The sequence below is a fragment of the Drosophila albomicans genome, unplaced genomic scaffold (genome assembly GCF_009650485.2).
Source record: "Drosophila albomicans strain 15112-1751.03 unplaced genomic scaffold, ASM965048v2 utg000057l_pilon, whole genome shotgun sequence".
Classification (NCBI taxonomy): domain Eukaryota; kingdom Metazoa; phylum Arthropoda; class Insecta; order Diptera; family Drosophilidae; genus Drosophila; species Drosophila albomicans.
This window is the reverse complement of record NW_026263673.1, coordinates 163,888-184,060: the sequence shown is the minus strand read 5'-3', so window position 1 is coordinate 184,060 and position 20,173 is coordinate 163,888. Positions and strand designations below refer to the sequence as shown.

General features: G+C 44.5%; 1 long non-coding RNA gene across 1 annotated transcript; it reads left to right on the top strand.

Moving 5' to 3' along the window:
* Positions 1-2,371: 2,371 nt before the first annotated feature.
* LOC127566358 (uncharacterized) lies at positions 2,372-3,997 on the top strand. The gene is made up of 3 exons (XR_007955663.1): positions 2,372-2,932; positions 3,237-3,662; positions 3,719-3,997. It is a non-coding gene; the product is annotated as an uncharacterized LOC127566358 (long non-coding RNA).
* The last annotated feature ends 16,176 nt before the right edge of the window (positions 3,998-20,173 follow it).

The following is a 20,173-nucleotide window of genomic DNA, read 5'->3' as shown; positions in this document are numbered from 1 at the left end:
CTTTTGCTGCTGGCATTGCAAACTAAAATTCATTTTCGATCTTCATATGCGCAGATTCGGGTCTATAAGAAGGATCAGAGCTTTCTGGCAATTGGCTTGACTGTTGATCGACTATATTTAGCACGACTTAAGGAATGGTATTCCTTCTGCTGGTGTGTTGGTCAATCATAAACATTTTCAAGTGGTCAGGAATTAATCCGCAGGAGCATGGCATTGTTTTCTTACAACTGCATTTAGCGACTTAAAACAAATCATTTAAGCTTTTCTCAAATTCAGTAATTGAATCAATTCTAGTAATGTTTTTAACTTTTCGCTGATATTTTTTTATAAATTTATTAAGCCCTCTAATGGTGCTTTTTATATTTATTAATTTAATATTCGTCTTTCTCCAAATTTCAATTATTTTGTCTGCAATCATCGGAGTAAGGCTTGCATAAGAGTGTTGTTTTTTTGTTTGCTGTTTATTGTGATCACTCACGTAATAATAATATTTAAGTACATCCCGCAAAGTTGACAAATTTAGCTCGGAAAATTCACTACGTACACCAATGATATTTTGCGATCTGCTTTGAATTGAAACTTGATGCAGACATCATAATAATACTGTCAATTTCCGAATTGTCAATAGACATCGCTGATGATTCCATAATTTTATATTATTAGCACACGTTTCTTTGTTAACAGTCAAATACTAAGTAAACCAAATTTATTACACGAATTTAGAACTGATAACAATCTTGAACTTTATTTACTTCTAGTTTATGGTATTCAATGGCGTAAATAGCTATTTTCGAAAGAGAGATAACTTACTAATAGGGACTGATGCTCTTGACTGCCCCCACACCTACGCCACTGCCGTTGGTTGACAAGTTTTCCCCGCAAAATTAATTATCATTTAAATAAACTGTTATAAGAGGAATGCAAAAGCTTCACAAAAGCTTTAATATTTTTATATTTGTAAAGCATATCTTTAGAAAGCTTCTTAATGTAATAATATATTTCTTTGCAAGCAAATAAACTTTATAATAAAAAATTAAATTAAATTTCGCCTTTTATCATACCACCCCTACTTTTATTTAGTTGCTTAAAATGCCTTTGAATATATATTTCAATTTTTAGACCGATACCTTACTTCGTTAAAAACTTACAGACGCATTGCTCCTACTTTCTTATATGAGGCTCAGTACATGTCTAGTTAGGCTCATTTTGTCGAATTAAAAAAAAATTATAAGTTAAATAAATTAGAAAATAAATTATAAAATTTGTTGTAAAAAGATGAATCAGAATTGACTCCAACATAATTGGAAAATGCGTATGTTTTCCTTAAAATACATTATAATGCCTTAAATACCTCGAAATACCTTATGTACCTCATAGTGAAATCTTTAAGCTTCACGGCGCGAGCTAGGAATTCATTATACACATGGTTTCATAGTGAAATTTTCTTAGAATTCTTCGTAGGATTTTCAGGATTTTTTGGACAGGAACGGTTCTGGTTCGATCAAATCAAAATTGTTTTTAGGCCTATTTCGGGCTTTTTTTCGACAGTATTTGTTATGTTTGCACGCAGATCAAGTTTGTTTTAAATTTTTGCCACGCCCAGTTCCGCTCCCGCAAATCAATAATAACACGAGTACATAAAATAATAACAATGGTATTTGTGATTCCTGAAAATTTGGTTGCGATCAGATAAAAATTGCTTAAGTTATTAAAGAAATAGTTTTGTATGGGCAAAAACGCCTTCTATGTATGTATTGTATGTGTGCGTATGCGTATATACATGCTCGCCTCTTCTATTTGTATCTGTATGCATGAGGCACTGCGATAGCTCTAATGGTAGAATGCAAGCTTATGCGTGTTGTGATACTCGGGGTACTCGGATTCGAGCCCGCTCGGGGTACAAATTTTTTTTTTTTTAATCGTATTTACAATAATTATAAGTAACAAGTAAGAAATCTACATCACTACGAAAACAGTTATATATTATGAATCACAATTTGTGAAATACAAAAAATCTTTCGTAAAAAAAATTGTGGTACATTTTTGCTAAAATTGGTACATTTTTTCAAAATTTTGGTACAAAACATTTTTTTGGAATGGCAACCGTGAACAGAACTTTAATTGAGATTTTACGATCTTTATTCGAAGAACTTTAGCTACCAATATAAATAGGATACTTTTAGGACTTATTTAAATCATATCGGTTTCAGGCGCTGTTACATTATCGAACATGAGAGAAATATGCAACGAGTAAGAGATGAAAGAGTATCAGAGTGACTTGAGTTTAATTTCAGTTTACTCTATCAGAAATTTCAGCTTCAACTTGCAATCATTTTACGTTTGAATTTAGTGTCAAACATGAGACTCCTACATTCATTCGAAAACAATATTTTGTGCCGATTACATTGCTAGAATAATTTTAACATTAAAATTTTTTAAGTACCAACAATTAGATATAGCCGTGTCCGTCTGTCTGTCAGATAAAAGATAAAAAGGACGATATCGAAGGTGACGATGCGGGATGTTTGAAAGTGAACTTGAACCCAAAAAAAAGAAGCACAAAATCAAAAAAAATAAATTTTTTTTCTTTGCTTCTAAGTTGTAGTCAAATCGCACAGAATTTTTAATTGCACCGATGACACTTTTGACAAACAGAACGAGCTCTGACTATTACCTTTAAAACGTACATTACATTGCAGTCTTTACAAATACATTTTGATTTGGGGATTATGGGAGCAAATATAATTATTCAAATTAGGAAGCTTTTTAATCTGGACTGGCAATCTCTCACTTTAACCTGATAACACTAGGATTCTTAACTGGAATGCAACTGCAAAAAACGAATATGTTAAATTGTCCGCAAACACAAAAGAAACATCATAAAAGCAAAGGAGAAGCTGCAGATTGCGTTGCAAATTTGAATTTGATAACAGTAAGTTAGCTTGATTTTATTAATGATTACACACAAATCTACAAGTATCAGCAGCTACATTTAACATTTTTATTAACTTAAACAGTGATAAATACAGCACAACAAGCACAAGAGCGAATTTTACCGATTGTAAGCACATCTGAAAAATTTTTTGCAGAAACAACTTAATTGTGGATTTCTGTGGGGTCACTACTAAAACTTTAGCTAAACATAAAAAAGACTTATAGACAAAAAACATTATTTCAAATGAATATAACAAGAACAGTTTAACAAAAACATTTTTTTATAATATCTCAAATGTTAGAAAATACCTTCAAAATCCATTACCAATAATTTAAATTTGGACATCCACCCGCGCCCGCCGCGCCTCCTCCATCTCCAGCCACGTCAGCAGAATTGGCTTCAGTTTTATCACGTTTTTGTGCGACAGCTCTAGGTTCTCCAAATTAGAGATTGTGGTCTGCGTCAGTGGTCTAACGCCAGGCAGCTCGGCCAGGGCCTTGCCCACATAGTCTTGCGTGAGTTCTGCAAGAGGCGAAGTCGAATGTCAAATTGATGGGCTATCCTTGGCGATTCAATGCGAACTGACGTGGAACTGGGAAAGATTGCGATCCTAAGATGATGTGTCAATACATTTCTGTATAATGCAAAAGCAACTCAAACGGTCAACAGTTATTTGCGAGCTCTGATTTTGATTCATTCTGAATAAAAATTGAGCTTAATCAGAAAGGTAATGGTATTATGAAACAATTGTGTGATTGTAATTAAATTGAAGATTGATTTCAGAGCTATTTTTCAAGCTGTAATCTGTTAGATCAGATGCGTACTAAGACTGAGGCGTCGCTCTTTGAAACGCAAATAGTTCCAGAGCTAAAGGAGAATTGTCCATGTCAACATGTAAATTAGTCCTTGCGACAGCTGACGTGATGAGAGGTTTTCGATTTCGTATTGGTGACGTGATGAGAGGTCTCCGCCTTCGATTTCGTATTGGTCCTGCTCCATTTCCGCATATAAAATAGATTTGCACTTAAATCTACACGATTAAAAAGCTATACGATTCCCGTCTTTCGTTTTTTTTAATTTTTGTAATAATTTGTCTGTTATGTTTGTTATATTTGCAAAGGTATCTGAGTTATTTTACAATATTATTTAAACTTCATTTAGAGTTGTCATAGAATTTGATAGATCTGTGTAGGTGTGTTATATATTATTATTATATTACATTATAACTATGTGCCGGCAGGAAATGTAACAGGTAGAAGGAGGCATCTCCGACCCTATGAAGCATATATGATGCATTCATTATCTAATAAAACTGGTTTTTATTTTATTTCGTAGTTTCTCTGATAATTATGAGTAACAACAAATGTAACAATTAATTTTGAAATAATATGTTGCAAATGGTAATGCCAAAGCGTGCCAGAAGAACCAAATCAGCTAAGCCGGACGCAATAATAGTGAGAGGGTCCAACGACGTATCGTATGCTGACCAAAGCTGAAGGAGCTAGCTAAGCAAGTCAGAGGCATACGCAAAACAGCAAAGGTTGAACTTCTCTTCGAGCTCGAAAAGTCAGCAGATCCAATCACGAAGGGTATACCCGAGGCAGTCCAAGACTGGGCCCTAGTGTAGAGGTGATAGCGCTGACAGAGGAACTTCTGGAGGCACTGATAACACAGTTCGGAGAGGTGAGGATCACAAAATCCAGCATTCCGGAAGGCCTACGGAGGAACGTAGACAGCAACGCTGAGGCTCCAAGTCGATTCGGCCAATAAGATGGTAGAAGCTGACAAAGTGCGAGTAGGCTGGGTTATCTATCGCATAAGAAGGAAGGTCCAGCTAGTCCGCTGCTTAAAATGCATGGACTTCGGTCACGTAGCAAGTAGATGCACAGAAAAAGTAGAGTACAAGGACACATGCTTCAGTTGTGGGGAAACAGGCCACAAGGCGAAGCTATGCGACAAGGCCCCAAAATGTATACTCTGCAGCAGGAAAGGAGAAAAGGCAGTAGACCAACCGGCGAATAGCAGTAGGTGCCCATACCTTAAAAAAACGCTCAGCAAAACAAGCGGAAGATGACACGGTTCTATCAACTGAACCTGAACCACTGTGAGGCAGCACAGGACCTGCTTACGCAAAAAGTTAGAGAGTCAAAGACAGACGTGGCTATATTGAGCGAACCCTATCGCATTACATCCTCCAATACTTGGGTTGGAGATAAATCGCGTAAGGCAGCAGGCCCCACCAGCTACCGAGGTCATGGCTTTATCCGTGCCAAGGTACACGGTCTGTACATCTACAGTTGCTATCTTGCCCCGTCACTCAGCCAGGCGGACTACATCAGCATACTCGACAAGTTGGTCAACGATGCGAGAAGTAAAACCTCATGCCTCATTGCTGGAGACTTCAACGCTTGGGCGACCGAATGGGGAAGCACATGCACCAACTTAAGAGGTAGGGCAGTCCTGGACTCTGTTGCTCTACTAGATGTATTACTCCTAAATCGAGGGGGTGCGGACACATTTAGTAGAGGAACGGCAGGTTCAGTGATTGATCTGACGTTTGTGTGTGGCTCACTAGCCCCGAGAGCATCTTGGAGAGTTAGCAGTGAATACACTCACAGCGACCACCAAGCTATAGTTGCGGAAATCCGCAGACGCTCCTACCCCTCGGTACCCAAAAGGCCAATCCGATACAGCATAGAGACATTCGATAAAGAGATTTTTCGAATCCATGCTTCAGGGACTGGAGATCAACGGCTCGGCAGCAAGCAGCACGAGGCAGCTCAGGTCCAGGCTAACCCAGGCATGCGACGCATCAATGCGTAAAGCAGGACGAGGAACAAAGCACCAACCCGTATACTGGTGGAACCAGGATATCGCCAAGGCCCGCAAGGATTGCTTTCAGGCACGACGAAGGTACCAGAGGACCCTTACACTTGGATCCCACAGAGCAGATGCCCATCACCAGACACTGAGGGAAAAAAGGCGCGTATTGAAATCGCTAATTAAAAGCAGCAAGAGAAAGCTGTTCCTAGAGCTTTGCGTCGAAGCCGACGCGGTTCAGCCTACAAACTGGCTATGAAAAAACTCCACGCGTTCAGACCAGCTTGCCCATCATGCCCAGAATTATTGGAACAGTAGCACACTTATTACCGAGCCAGCCGAGATCGGTGAATGGGATGGTTACTGATACTTCGACGTTCGCCAACGTGACAGAGGACGAAATCCTGTCGGCAGCACGCTTGATCAAGCCAGGGAAAGCTCCAGGCCCAGACGGAATACCGAAAGCAGTTGTTAGAAAGGCCCTCGAGATACAACCAAGGTGCTTTGCCTCCACATTTAGCAAATGAATGCTGGAAGGAGTGTTTCCTAATGCCTGGAAAATACAGGACTTGGTCCTAATTCCAAAAGGGAACAAGCCACCTGAAGTCCCTTCAGGGTACAGCCCCATTTGTCTCCTCGACTCGGTACGCAAGGCTCTCGAGAGAGTAGTCTGCACGCGACTCAATACGCAGTTTGGCTTCCGGAAGGCCCGATCAACAAGGCACGCAATCCAAGAGGTGACGGACTTGGCAAAAAAGGCCATAGAAGGCAAACGCTGGCTGTGGGGGGAAAAAGAGCACTGCCTGGTAGTAACCCTAGACGTCAGGAATGCGTTCAATTCAGCGAACTGGGACAAGATTATGCAAAGTCTGAACAACCTGAGCATAAACCCACACCTGACAGGCATAATAGAAAGCTACCTAAATGACAGAATTCTTCGCTACCAAACCAGTGAAGGAACCAAAAGTTATGAAGTCACAGGAGGAGTCCCACAGGGATCGGTCCTCGGCCCGACCCTCTGGAATCTCATGTACGATGGGATTCTACGGCTGAGACTTCCACCAGGCGTGAAAATGATCGGGTTTGCGGACGATGTGGCAATCGTGGCAGTGGGCAAACACCTACGTGAACTGGAGATAGCCACCAACAGAGCAATTGTACAGGCCCAAGAATGGCTAACCAATGCAGGACTGAGCCTAGCAGAACACAAAACGGAGGCGGTGCTCATAAGCTCGAGGATGACCGTGAAAACCGCGAACCTCACGGTAGGTCGTACAGCTATAACTTCCCGACCGTACATCAAAAACCTGGGGGTTATACTAGACCACAGACTGTCCTTCAGAGTACATTTGAAGCTAGCAGCCGACAAGGCATCAGTGGCATGTTCTGCATTGGCCCGCATAATGCCAAATACCAGAGGTCCGAAGGAGTTGCGCCGCAGACTCATCAGTGGGGTAGTGCGTTCGATAACCACATACGCAGCATCAATCTGGGTAGGTGCAATCGAATGCAAGACGTTCACAAGAGATATACAAGCGGTATACAGGACGTGCACGCTCAGGATCACAAGTGCGTTTCGCACTGTGTCGGGTGAAGCCGCCGAAGTACTGGCAGGTCTGATGCCTTTCGATATTCGCGTCCGGGAACTCGTGCGGAACGGTAACACCCACAGCGGAAGCAGAGCAGCGAACAGGCAGATTTCCCTAAGCGAGTGGCAGCGCAGGTGGAGCTCATCCAACAAAGGCGCATGGACGCGTACCCTCATCCCGGGAGTGAGTGAGTGGGTGAATAGGAAATGTCCGTGTTTGTGAACTTCTACCTGACGCAACTTCTGAGCTGACACGGCTGTCTTAAGGACTACCTCTTCCGTTTTGGGCATGAGGCAGACCCACTCTGTCCCCGATGCGGTATAGGGTACCCTGAAGACGCCGAGCACGTGTTTTTAACTGTCCGAGGTTCAGAACAGAACGAGAAAGAGAAGGGAACGGAAGTATGAGGAACCGGTCACGCCATCGAATTTTGTATACCACATGTTGGCAAACATGGACAACTGGGAAGCTGCAGATGAAATGGCGAACGCAGTCATGAAGGAGCTACGGCGGGAAGAAAGATCCCGGAGAACTGAAGACGGCCGATAAAGCCATACTCTCCGCCGAAGTAATACTTAACGGTCGTTCCGGCGGAGAAGTAGACAGGAGCTTAAACAGGCATAGTCCTGGTTTCGCAGAAGCCACTTGTACGTACCGCGGTGCGTCAACGTCCTTGTTAAAATTAAAAAAAAAAAAACACACACACACAAAAGGACATCTACCTTGCGTTCCACTGCGGTTTGTTGTAGTAGGCTCTGGCAGGCCGCGCAGTGGTTTACGTTCAGCTGGGCAATTCTAAGTTGGCTCTGCATGGTGCTGACTCCCTACTCCTTCCTGTTTTTTGGCCTTCACATCGTAGGCAGCAATCTGAGCAATCTGTATACCTGCAGTTGCTTGCGCGGTGGCCGAAGCCTAAGCATCTGAAGCAACACATTGGCCTAATGTCTTGGGTGATCCGACACCTAGATCATCCCACGGTTACGGTATTCTTTTTTAGTACCGTGATAGCGTCAGTTATACCCAGCATTTACGTGGCTACTTGGGTCCCATCACGCATTCTTTTCATGCCTCGCACATCCGGCTTTGAGATCTCACCAAACTGAGTCTTAAGGCATAGGGCAAGGTCTTCGGCAGTCGTTGCCTCGTCCATACCAGTACACAAGGTAAGGCGGTCTTTTGTGATCCCGAGCGAACTGAGGCTAGTTCGTTCAGGGAATTCTCTATGTCCTCTCTGATCTTACTAGCTAGTGGACATGATTTTCGCTCCAGTGGGGGGAACGCAGACATTATACTAGACGAGCTAGGAAAGGCGGCGGTAAAATGCTGCACCGGAATACACGTACAGCATCTGTTACAACATGCGAGAGTACGAAGGCCAGCGGTTATAGCGGGCGACTTTAATGCCTGGGCAGTAGAATGGGGGAGCCGAACATCAAATTAACGAGGTAGGGCAGTCATTAATGCAATGAGTCAGCTCGACCTGATATTGCTAAACGACGGACTCAAACCAACATTTGACGACAGAGGCTCATCATACATTGACGTCACCTTCGCCAGTAGGGCTGTAGCACTTGACGACGGGACAATGAGTGACAATGAATGCAATGATTGTTTTTAATGTTACACTGAATTGCGCGATAAGCAGACAACGGATAAGTGAGTTAGGACGGGCGTGGGACGTCAAAAAAATTGACAATGACATGCTAAATTACTTTATTAACTATTTTACAATGACAATGGTATCAAATCTTACGCAATCACTAAAAAGGATATGCGATGCAACAATGCCGCGTAAAACGCGAAAGAAGACTAAACCACCAGTATATTGTTGGAGTGACTCCCTTAGTGAATTGAGAACGGAGTGCTTCACAGCGAGGAGACGGGCACGTGGGCGCGAAAACCACTCGCACATGGTTGACCGCCATAGAATAGCTCGTTCCACGTTGAAAAAAGCCAAAGCTGAGGCGTTCAAGGACCTGCTCGCAAGTGTTGACGAGAACCCATGGGGCCCCGCATATAAAATCGTCTACAAGAGGATTAAATCAGCAGGGAGGAAAATATATATGGAGCCCGATGTCATGGCGAACATCGTAGAGGAGCTGTTTCCCAAGCAAACATCCCTATGGCAGCCGGCGCAGGTATCTCCTGGAATACTTTTCCCTTGCATCACTCCTGAGGAAATACTACAAGCCGCTAGCAGGATAAAGCCCGGTAAGGCCCCTGAACTTGACGGTATCCCAGGGATAGTTGCAAAAGCCGTTGCAGTAGCCAAACCGGTCATATTCAGCAGCACCTTCCAACAATGTCTCATGGAAGGGATATTCCCGAGCACATGGAAAGAGCAAAAACTTGTTCTTATTCCGAAAGGGAAGGGCGACACATCCAACCAGTGGTTACCGCCCACTCTGCCTGCTGGATATTGTGGGAAAGCTATTCGAGCGAATAATCTACAGAAGGATAGAAGCTTTTACGGAGGGACCTAATGGGCTGGCCCATCAACAGTATGGCTTCCGAAAGGGAAGGAGCACTCTTGACGCACTGGCCATCGTCCGGGATATTGCACAAAATGCACTAGCGGGAGAAATATGGCTAGGAGGAGCAAAGAAATACTGTGCCATCGTCACTTTAGATGTGAAGAACGCCTCTAACACGGCAAGATGGACCAGTATTCTTAGTGCCATGAGCTCCATGGGAATCCCAGATTACCTAAAGGGTATAATTGGCAGCTATTTTAGGGACCGAGTACTTTGGTACGAAACGACCGATTCCCCAAAAAAGTAACAAGTCACCTCAGGAGTTCCGCAGGGGTCGGTCCTTGGACCAATCCTGTGGAACATTATGTATAATGGTATCCTGACCATTAGTACACCCCGTGATACGCAGCTGCACTGCTTTGCGGATGACGTGGCCATAACTGCCATGTCGGCGGCCCCAGGATGCCTGCTAGGAGGTTGATGGCCTCAGTGACGAGGGCGACACTGCTCTACGCCGCTCCAATATGGAGCTGCGTAACGGGAAAACCGTCCTATTTGAAGGAGATGTGGGCGGTCTATCGCACAGTAGCCCTACGCCTGATAATGGGCTTCCGTACCATCTCGGAGGATGCGGCACTAGTGCTGGCAGGGACGCCACCAGTTGACCTGGAGATCAGAGCACTTGCAGACATGCGGGTGGGAGCCAACCCGACCATAGTGTACGAGCATCTGTTAGTTAAGTGGCAGGGCAGATGGAGATTATCAACAAAAGGTCGATGGAGAAACGTACTTATTCCTGACCTAATAGCATGGTCCAACTGCAAACACAAGGAGCTGGATTATCACCTAACCCAGTTCCTTAATGACCATGGCTGCTTTCGGAGGTACCTATCAAGGTTTCATCACGTAGATACCCCACAGTGCATTTACTGCGTGAATGAGGTGGAGTCAGCAGACCACGTGCTTTACTGAGGAGAGAGAACGTTTGATGAGAATGATAGGATCTCCACTATCACCATCGGGATTGCGAGCTGCGATGATGGCAGACGCTGTGACATGGCAGGCGTGCCACGCCATCATCATCAATATAATGACACAAGTGCGAGCTGACGAGACGACCAACAGAGCAGGTCGCCGATAGCTGATCCTCGACGCCCGTGAGGTGGCGGGCGTAAGAATCGCACATCTCCATCTACACACAGACACACACACACGGAGTCGGGGGGTTGCGTGTATGGCAAAGCTGCTGACTGGCTTTAACATGGCAAAGCTCAGCGCGATCCATACATAGCAACACTCAAGCATCTCATCGCCTCCACGCGGCGTCCCTGGTAACAGCTCCTTGGTATCCGTCAGGGAGGCTGGCTAAGATGAGAAGGCGGGCCAGCGGGGTTAAAACTCACCGACTGGTTTTTAAAAATCCAGTAAGCGTCTGCTACCCAGAGTTGGGCGGCATACTGGTTAGCGTCTGTCCCATATTGGGCGGCTATACTAGCGTAGCAACAGCATTCCACTAATGTGGGTGTGCCCCTGGCAGAAGGGCTAAAATGAAAGGATGGGAGAAACTTAACTACATGGAAGTCGTTAAAAGTGTTGAAATTACGGTACAGGGAGTAGGAAACCCAGTGCCGGCGGTTGTGAGGGGTGAGCAAGCGGGCCCCCGGCCGTCGATATCCAGCGACCGCAGTGCTGAAGAGGTGGCAAACTTGGCCTCCCCAGCATCTAAAGATACAAGCAACGTGGCCATTAATCGTATCAGCGTGCCGTCTCTAAAGATAGGAGCGAAGTCGCCCCCAGGTTCGCCTTTGCGCCCCTGGATCTTTCTACGGCATGCGAAGATGAGGACCTAGGCAGTGTACTAGCCAAAATGCATAGTAGGATCATCCTACTGATGGCGGCTTTCGAGACACAAAGACACGTCACGAAAGGATCGAAGGACGCAATAGCAGAGCTCGTCGCACTTAATAAAAGAGCTCTAGCGCTGCAGGAGTGCAAGGCGAAAGACGCGGCTCCCAAGAGTACTGGTACCCAAACGGAGGGGCACCAGAAGCGAAAACCAACTGCCAATATCAAGGAAGCCCCAAGGACCAAGGTAATTCCAAGGACCAAGGGAATCCTTATCGAAAGCAGTGGGCAGGAGGCCGATGGGAAGATGGGGAAAAAGACTCCTAGGGCAGCAAAATATGCAGAGGTGCTGAAGAATCCAAACCCGGAAAACTCAATCCATTGCGTCAAGGAGTGGGAAAAAGTAAGGCCTAAACGATTGCGCAAGAAACCGGAGGCACTTATACTAAAAAAGACAGGAGAGATGTCGTACGTGGACATCCTTCGAAAAATGAAGGACGATCCGAACCTGAAAGAGGTGGGTAGGCTCGTCCGCAAAATCAGGAGGACTCAAAAAGGTGAATTAATATTAGAAATGGAGGGAAAAAACACTGGAGACCGGAACATCAAAGAAGCGATCGAGAACTCCCTCAGCAATATTGCCACCGTGCGCTCAGGATCACAAAGAACGGCCCTGAAGTGCACTGGAATCAGTGCTGCCAACTTTTGAACAGCAAAAAAAGCTGTTTTTGACGGAATGAATGGAGAAAAAAGCTCAACAAAATTATTAAAAAATCCAAAAAAAAAAGCTAAAGAAAAAATGTATCAAAAAAAGTGAAAAAAATTTCTTCAAAAATAACAATTTATTCACTCAGTTCATTTTTGTTTAAGAGATGAAGATTTGCATTATTTTATCGTTATTTCCTTAGTCTGTCTCATTTGCGTATGACAGTATGACATATTAGTGGCTATCATCTGCAGATATTTTATAGGCACTTCATAGTTGTTGTCGTGGGGGCGCTGAAAATACCAGAATTTTCCTTCTTCCCGAAATAAAACACTCGCGGTTTTCACTATATATATTTTGTATATTTTCAAAACTTTCGGGTTTTTGAGACGCACAGAGTTGGGGGGTGTTTTGCAACCGATGTAAAAGAGACGTGGTTCAGAACTAATTATCAGAAAAATGCCGACGGCATTTCGTCGATCTATGCTGAGCGCGACTCAGCGGTGGTGAGTTGTGGGAGAGAGAAGCTGAGAGCACTGGAGCTTGAGTGCATTCTTACGCATTGAGCGCATTGCTGGTGAGTGAAAAAGCTTTGAGTGCTTTTCGGTCGGCGGAGCGGAGGTGTGCCTCTTACTTAGCAATGCGCTCGCATCAACAATAGTCGACGCAGCATTTTCCCATCCGTCACAATCCGATTCTCTATATTACAAAAAAAATGAATATATAAAAGATATACTCATCTTTTGCTTGAAATTAATACTTTGCCTTATGCTAAGAATGCATTCCTTAATTTGGATTTAATTAGGTTAATCTGGCTATTTCCGCGTATGACCAGGGCAAACACAATATTTGGATGGTCACAGTTGCCAACTCAAAAAATCTCCGGTTTTCACAAAAATCTTTAAAGACCAAAATTTGTTTGTGTTGCTAATGTTGGCCCACTTGATCAAATTGAAATGGAAACACTAAGCGAGTGATGACATTAGCGTATTTCGAGAAAACAATCGATACGTCAACACATTTTCTGGATTGTTTATAAGTGACTATCGTACAGCTGCCACTTTTCCATATTTTGTACTTTTTGTACATTTGTGTTAACAACACAAAAAAAGTTGGGAATTCCCGCTTTAAAAAGCTAGAATTCCCGCTATTCACAATTCCCGCAATTCACAAATTTTTCCCGCGGTTAGCCTTCAAAAAAAGCCAGTTTTGACGGGAAAAAATCCAAATTGGCAGCACTGACTGGAATGGACGAGGCAACGAATGCTGAACAGTGTTGCCAGTTTAGCAATTTAGTTGCTAGATCTAGCAACTTTTCAAAATATTTGCAACTTTTTTTTTGAAAATGCTATTAGCTACAAATCTAGCAACTTTTTATTTTTTGTTAGCTATTTTAGCAATTTTACATTTATATTTTACTTAAAGCCTTTTTATTTTGTATTTTTGCCATTCACTGCAAAAGTTGCGATTAATAGTTCACTATGAAATCGATATTTTTATTTAACTGAATGCTAAAGTACATGTATTCTTAATCAGTGCCAACAGCCGAGACGATCTAGTCATGTCCGTCTGTCTGTCTGACCGTCTGTCCGTATGAAACACTGGATCTCATAGACTATAAGAGATAGAGCTATAATTTTTTTCGACAGCATTTGTTGCCACACCCACTTCCGCCCTCGCAAATCAATAAAATAGAATAAAAAGCGTAATTTTAAAGCTACAGCTGCGAAATTTGGTTAAGACAATAATAACAATAGTGATTCCTGAAAAGTTGGTTGCGATCATATAAGAATTGTGGAAGTTATTAAAGAAATATTTTGTGTATGACCAAAAACGCCTACTTACTAGGGGTCTGAGTTGCTTTTGGCTGACAAATCTGGTGTACTGAGCTGCTTATGGTATTTTTGAATGTGGTACTATATCGATATACCAAATATAACAATTTGGTATATTTTTAGAATGTTGTAGAATTTTCGAATATTTTGAAAATAAAACCCCAATATTTTGCTTTTATTCAAAAGAGGGTAGAGGGTATCTCACAGTCAAGCACACTCGACTGTAGCTTTTTTACTTGTTTTATTATTATTTGTTTTAAATTAAATATAAACAACATTTATAAGGTTAGTTTGGAATTTAAATATTTTTAATATAAATAAAACAAATTAAAAATTATTTTTATATATTTATATAAACAGGTATGGGCTACATAAGCATGGAAAATGTTGTTGTTGTATGCACTTCTCTATGAGTACTTACTAAAATGAAAAGTACTCTGATATTTTTGTAATAGGTGTTAACACAAGAAGATACGAAATCCTATTTATTTTAATTATTTATTTCTAATTTCAATATTTTATTCCTACATTAATATAAAATGAATATAATCTATCAAAACTAACCTTGAAAAGATTTAGCAACTTTTTTGGCAATTTCTTTATAAGTTTTAGCAATTTTTAGCAACTTTTTTTCTCAAATCTAGCAACTTTTACTCTGAAGAATCTGGCAACACTGATGCTGAAGATCTTGCTCAAAGCATGATGACCCAATTTAGGGGAATCGGGAGACCGGAAGTGCAAAGCCTTCGAATGATGAGAGATGGAACACAAATAGCAACCGTTATGCTAGATGTCAATGATGCTATCATGGTGCTCAAAAAAGGGACACTAACGGTGGGATGGTCTCGGTGCCGTATTACTCAGGATGTACAACCGAAGAGAGGTTACAGATGCCTAGGGTACGGGCACCAAGCCAGCAACTGTAAGAATGCTGACAGATCAGACTGCTGTCTAAGATGTGGAGGCAGAGGACACAAAGCGAAAGGATGCGTAGAGAAGCCATCCTGTTTAATATGTAAGGAGGATATGGGCAGAAACCACGCTACGGGCAGTTCTGGATGTCCAACTTATAGGAAGGCCAAACAACAAGCAGGAGCTAGCAAACAGCACAATGCAGGAATACATTAATGTTGCCCAGCTTAATGTTAACCACTGCGGGGCTGCCCAGAGCCTCTTACAACAGACGGCAGTGGAACGGAAAATTGACTTGTTCCTACTGAGCGAACCCTACATCCCAAGTGGAGGGAACGCTGACGTAGATACAATATTTGACGAGACAGGCAAGTCGGCAATAAAGTGCTGCGCGGGATTCCAAGTGCAAGAAAGACAAAACCCCCCCCTAAGCGGTTTTGCCTATGGCAAAGTTAAAGGAGTACACTTCTACAGCTGCTATGGCCCTCCTAGTGATAGCCTGCAACAATTTGAAGGGATGTTAGAGGCGCTGGTGGAACACGCAAGAGGCCGTGGCCCTGTCGTAATAGCGGGTGACTTCAATGCCTGGGCGTTAGAGTGGGGTAGCAGAGCTTCAAATCGTAGAGGTAGAGCACTAGTGGACGCGATGTACATGCTAGACCTGGTTTTGTTGAACGACGGACTCAGGTCGACTTTTGACAATGACAGAGGCTCATCATATATCGACGTTACCTTTGTTAGCAGATCTATAGCAGCGAATGTCAATTGGAAGGTCCTGGACGACGTTACGCTGAGTGACCATGCGTTAATTACCTTTAAGATACAATTAACGAGTGGGACGAATAGACTGCTGAGGAGGCAAATGGGTCGTGCTTGGGACACGAAAAGAATTGACAATGCAATGCTAGAATACATTATTGACGATCTGGAGAATCCAGTAGGTCAAGTGGAGAGTATGGTGGCGAATCTGAACTTGCTACTGGAAAAAACATGTGATGCAACAATGCCGCGAAGAAAAACCAGCCGCAAGAATAAGCCCCCGGTGTACTGGTGGTGTGACACACTGGGGAATATGAGGGCAGAATGCCACTCAGCGAGAAGAAGGGCGCAGCGGGCGAGAGGACGCGACAACCATCCACAGCTGATCGAACAGTACAAACTAGTCCGAGCTGCACTACAAAAAGAAATAGCAAAAGCTAAGGCAGGAGCGTTTAAGGAGCTACTCACCAGCCTAGACGAGGACCCATGGGGAATGGCGTACAAGATAGTCTATAAAAGGATCAAAGCAACAGGAGGGAAAGGACAATTAGAGCCAGAAATTATGGCCAGAATTGTCGAGGAGCTATTTCCGAAGCAGACCACCCTCTGGCAAGCTGCACAGATAACGACTGGTGAGCAGTTCCCGAGGATAACACCTGAGGAAGTAGTCTCGGCCGCTAAGAGGATCAAGCCCTCCAAGGCCCCTGGGCTGGACGGAATACCAAGAGGGGTGATTAAAGCATAGCTGAGGCCAAGCCCGAGATCTTTTGCAATACATTCCAACAATGCATTGCTGAGGGAATGTTCCCTACACGCTGGAAGAACCAAAGACTGGTCCTCATCCCGAAAGGGAAAGGAGCCTCGACCAATACTGCTAGCGGATATCGCCCACTGTGCTTACTGGACATAGTGGGGAAGCTTTTTGAACGCGTCCTGTACTGCCGCTTGGAAACGTACACAGAGAGACCACGTGGGTTGGCGCATCAGCAGTACGGCTTCCGGAGAGGGAGGAGTACCCTTGATGCACTGGAAGAGGTCCGTGAGATAGCCTCAAAGGCGTTAGCGGGGGAAAGATGGCTGAGAGGGGCCAAAAAGTACTGCGCTATAATTACTCTTGACGTTAAAAATGCCTTCAATACAGCAACATGGGCCAGCATGCTCAGTGGCATGACTAAGATCGGTATCCCTGAGTATCTAAAGGAGGTGATCGGTAGTTATTTTAGAGACCGGGTACTTTGGTACGATACGGAAGACGGTCCCAAAAGCTACAAAGTTACACCAGGCGTTCCTCAATGGTCGGTCCTTGGCCCGATCCTGTGGAACATAATGTACAATGGGATAATTAAAATAACTAAACCAAGAGGTACAGAGCTACATTGCTTCGCAGACGACGTGGCAACCACTGCAGTTGCAAAAACGCTCCCTGAATTGCAAACAAGCTGTAATGACACCATAAGGGCAGCTACAGGATGGCTTAAGAGCGTAGGCCTCAAAATTGCAGCACAAAAGACGGAGGTGGTACTGCTAAGCAGTAGGAAAGCGGTGGAGAAGCTGCAGATAACAGTAGACGGGGTCCACTTGGAGTCGGCAAACTCATTAAAATACCTGGGAGTCCTAATCGACCATAGGCTTAGCTTTAACGAGCATATGAAATATGCTAGCAGGAAAGCGGCTATGGCAACCACGGTTCTGGCTAGGCTAATGCCGAATACGGGTGGTCCCAAGATGCCGGCGAGGAGACTACTGGTATCAGTAGCGAAGGCGACACTGCTATACGCAGCTCCAATCTGGAAGAGCGTAACGGTGAGAACATCCTATCTCAAAGAGGCACGAGCAGTATACCGGACAATGGCCCTAAGACTCATCAGAGGGTTCAGGACCATATCCGAAGATGCGGCACTTGTACTCGCTTGCATTCCGCCCATCGATTTGGAGATCAAGGCTCTGGCGGCAATGCGCGAAGGGGTCAGTAAAACTAGCGCCAATGAACGATTGTTGGTGGACTGGCAGACCAGATGGCATGAGTCACAAAAGGGACGCTGGACACAATATCTAATCCCGGACGTCGCAGCCTGGATTAGAGTAAGCATAAGGAGCTGGACTACCACCTAGTACAGTTTCTTATGAACCACGGCTGCTTCCGTTGATATCTAGCGAGGTTCAAACACGTCGATACCCCCCAATGCGTGTACTGCGAGGGCGAGGAGGAGACTGCAGAACACGTACTCTGCAAGTGCCACAGATTCTCAGACGAGCGAGAGGAACTGACTAGAATGACAGGCTCCAAATGAGACGAGGGAACTGATCAAGACTATGATGGCGTATACAGACTCCTGGAAGGCGGGCCATGCCATTATCATTAAGATAATGAGACGAGTCCGTGCCGACGAGATGACAAACCGAGGAGGCAGACAATAAAAATGCGCCTGGTGCCCGTGAGGTCGGCGGGAAAGAATACCACCCCAGCCCAGTCAGCTTGTCGTAAAAGGCGACTCACCGAAGTACTACCATTATTGACACGTCCCGGTGAGCCGACACAAAGGACAAAGGAACAGGCGGAGGTTTTTAGTGCGTAAGAATCGCACATACCCTTCTACTGGAGTAGAAGGGATCTTTCAGAAGATTTTCCTACCGTGGTGCATACCAAAAAAAAAAAAAAAAAAAAAAAACACGCACACACACACACACACACACACACACGGAGTTACACCGTGTGGTGGCGGTTATGAGAATACCACCTCAGCTAACCACTGCTTGTCGTAAAAGGCGACTAAAGTGGTATCAAGGCCGAGCCCAGTACAGCCTTGATTAGGATACTGGAAACACCACCTCTGACCTGATGAGTTGGGCTGACAGTCACAGTATTCTAGTATCTGAATAGACAGAGTGATATCTTGTCGAAACGACTACTAGGCTAATGCTGTGACTGCCCCCGTCCCGTTAAAATCGTGGCTGACCTCTAAGCACACTCAATGGTTCGTCCCCATTCAGTTGGGCGTACAGGCTCAGTTGAGTCTACTCCTGACCTACGTGGATCTGGCTCTGAACATACGACCCCATGAAGGCGTATGTCAACCCTCGCATGGCCTCCCTGCTACATAGACAACCATGAGATCATTAGACACGACTGCATTACGAACATTGATAACGACTTAGAGTAGGAACCCAATCACAACGATGTTTACAACAAGAGAAGGAAGGGAGGAGAGGAGAGGAGAGATTTGCATGAGTCAGCGGATCGACAGCGATCGGAAGGAGTGGCGAAGGTTGACCCGTTCGCAAGGAAGTCAAGGGTTTCGCACTCGCCGATAAGAGTGCCAGTAATTGCTGCGGTATCTGTGCCATCTGAACGAGCGTCCGAATCGGCTACAGGTATGGAGGCACAGCAGGGTGTACAACGACCCCCGCCAATGCAACTTAACCTTAAGGTTGCGCAAACGCAGAGGTCAAATTCAGTCCCACCATCGGACAACCCTACGAAGGAGGGCTCGTCGACACTACGACCGGACCCTGCGAAATTCTCGGTGCTCGGGGATAAAATTGGACTTCTTAACGAGATGCTCGAAAGTCGGAGATCTATTCATCAACCAATGAGGAATCTGATCGAGGAGATTACAAACCTGTATAAGGAGATTAAGGTGGATAGCCGTGTAGTTAGAGGTCAAAGACATTGATGAGCTGACGACAGAAGCAGAAATCCTGGAGGCTCTGGTCACCCAGTTTGGAGGTACGGACATCAGCCGATCCTCATTACAATCGCTTCGGCCGGCGTACGGAGGCACCCAAACAGCCACACTGAGAGTATCCGGCGGCTTGGCGGGGAAGTTACTATCTGCAGGAAAAATCCGGATAGGCTGGGTCATCTGTCGCATTAGACAGAAGGTACAGCCTATTCGCTGCTTCAGATGCATGGAGTTCGGCCATGTAGCAAGTAGATGCACATCCGAGATGGACTGCAAGGACCACTGCTTTAACTGTGGTGGAAGAGGGCACCAGGCCAGGAACTGCAAGGAGGACAAAGCCTGCATGCTGTGCACAAGAAAAGGAGAAAAGGATTGCAAGCACGCAACAAATAGCCCGCTTTGTCCGTATTTCAAGAAGGCTGTCGCTCGGTCACATAAATGATGCGCATATATCAATTAAATTTGAATCACTGCGCAGCGGCCCAGGTTCTGCTAGAACAGACTCTTAGGGAAAGGAAAATTGATGTTGACATTCTATGCGAACCCTACAGACTGAAATCCCCCAATACGTGGGTCGAGGACAGAAATGGTAAGGCAGCGGTGTGGAGTTGCGGG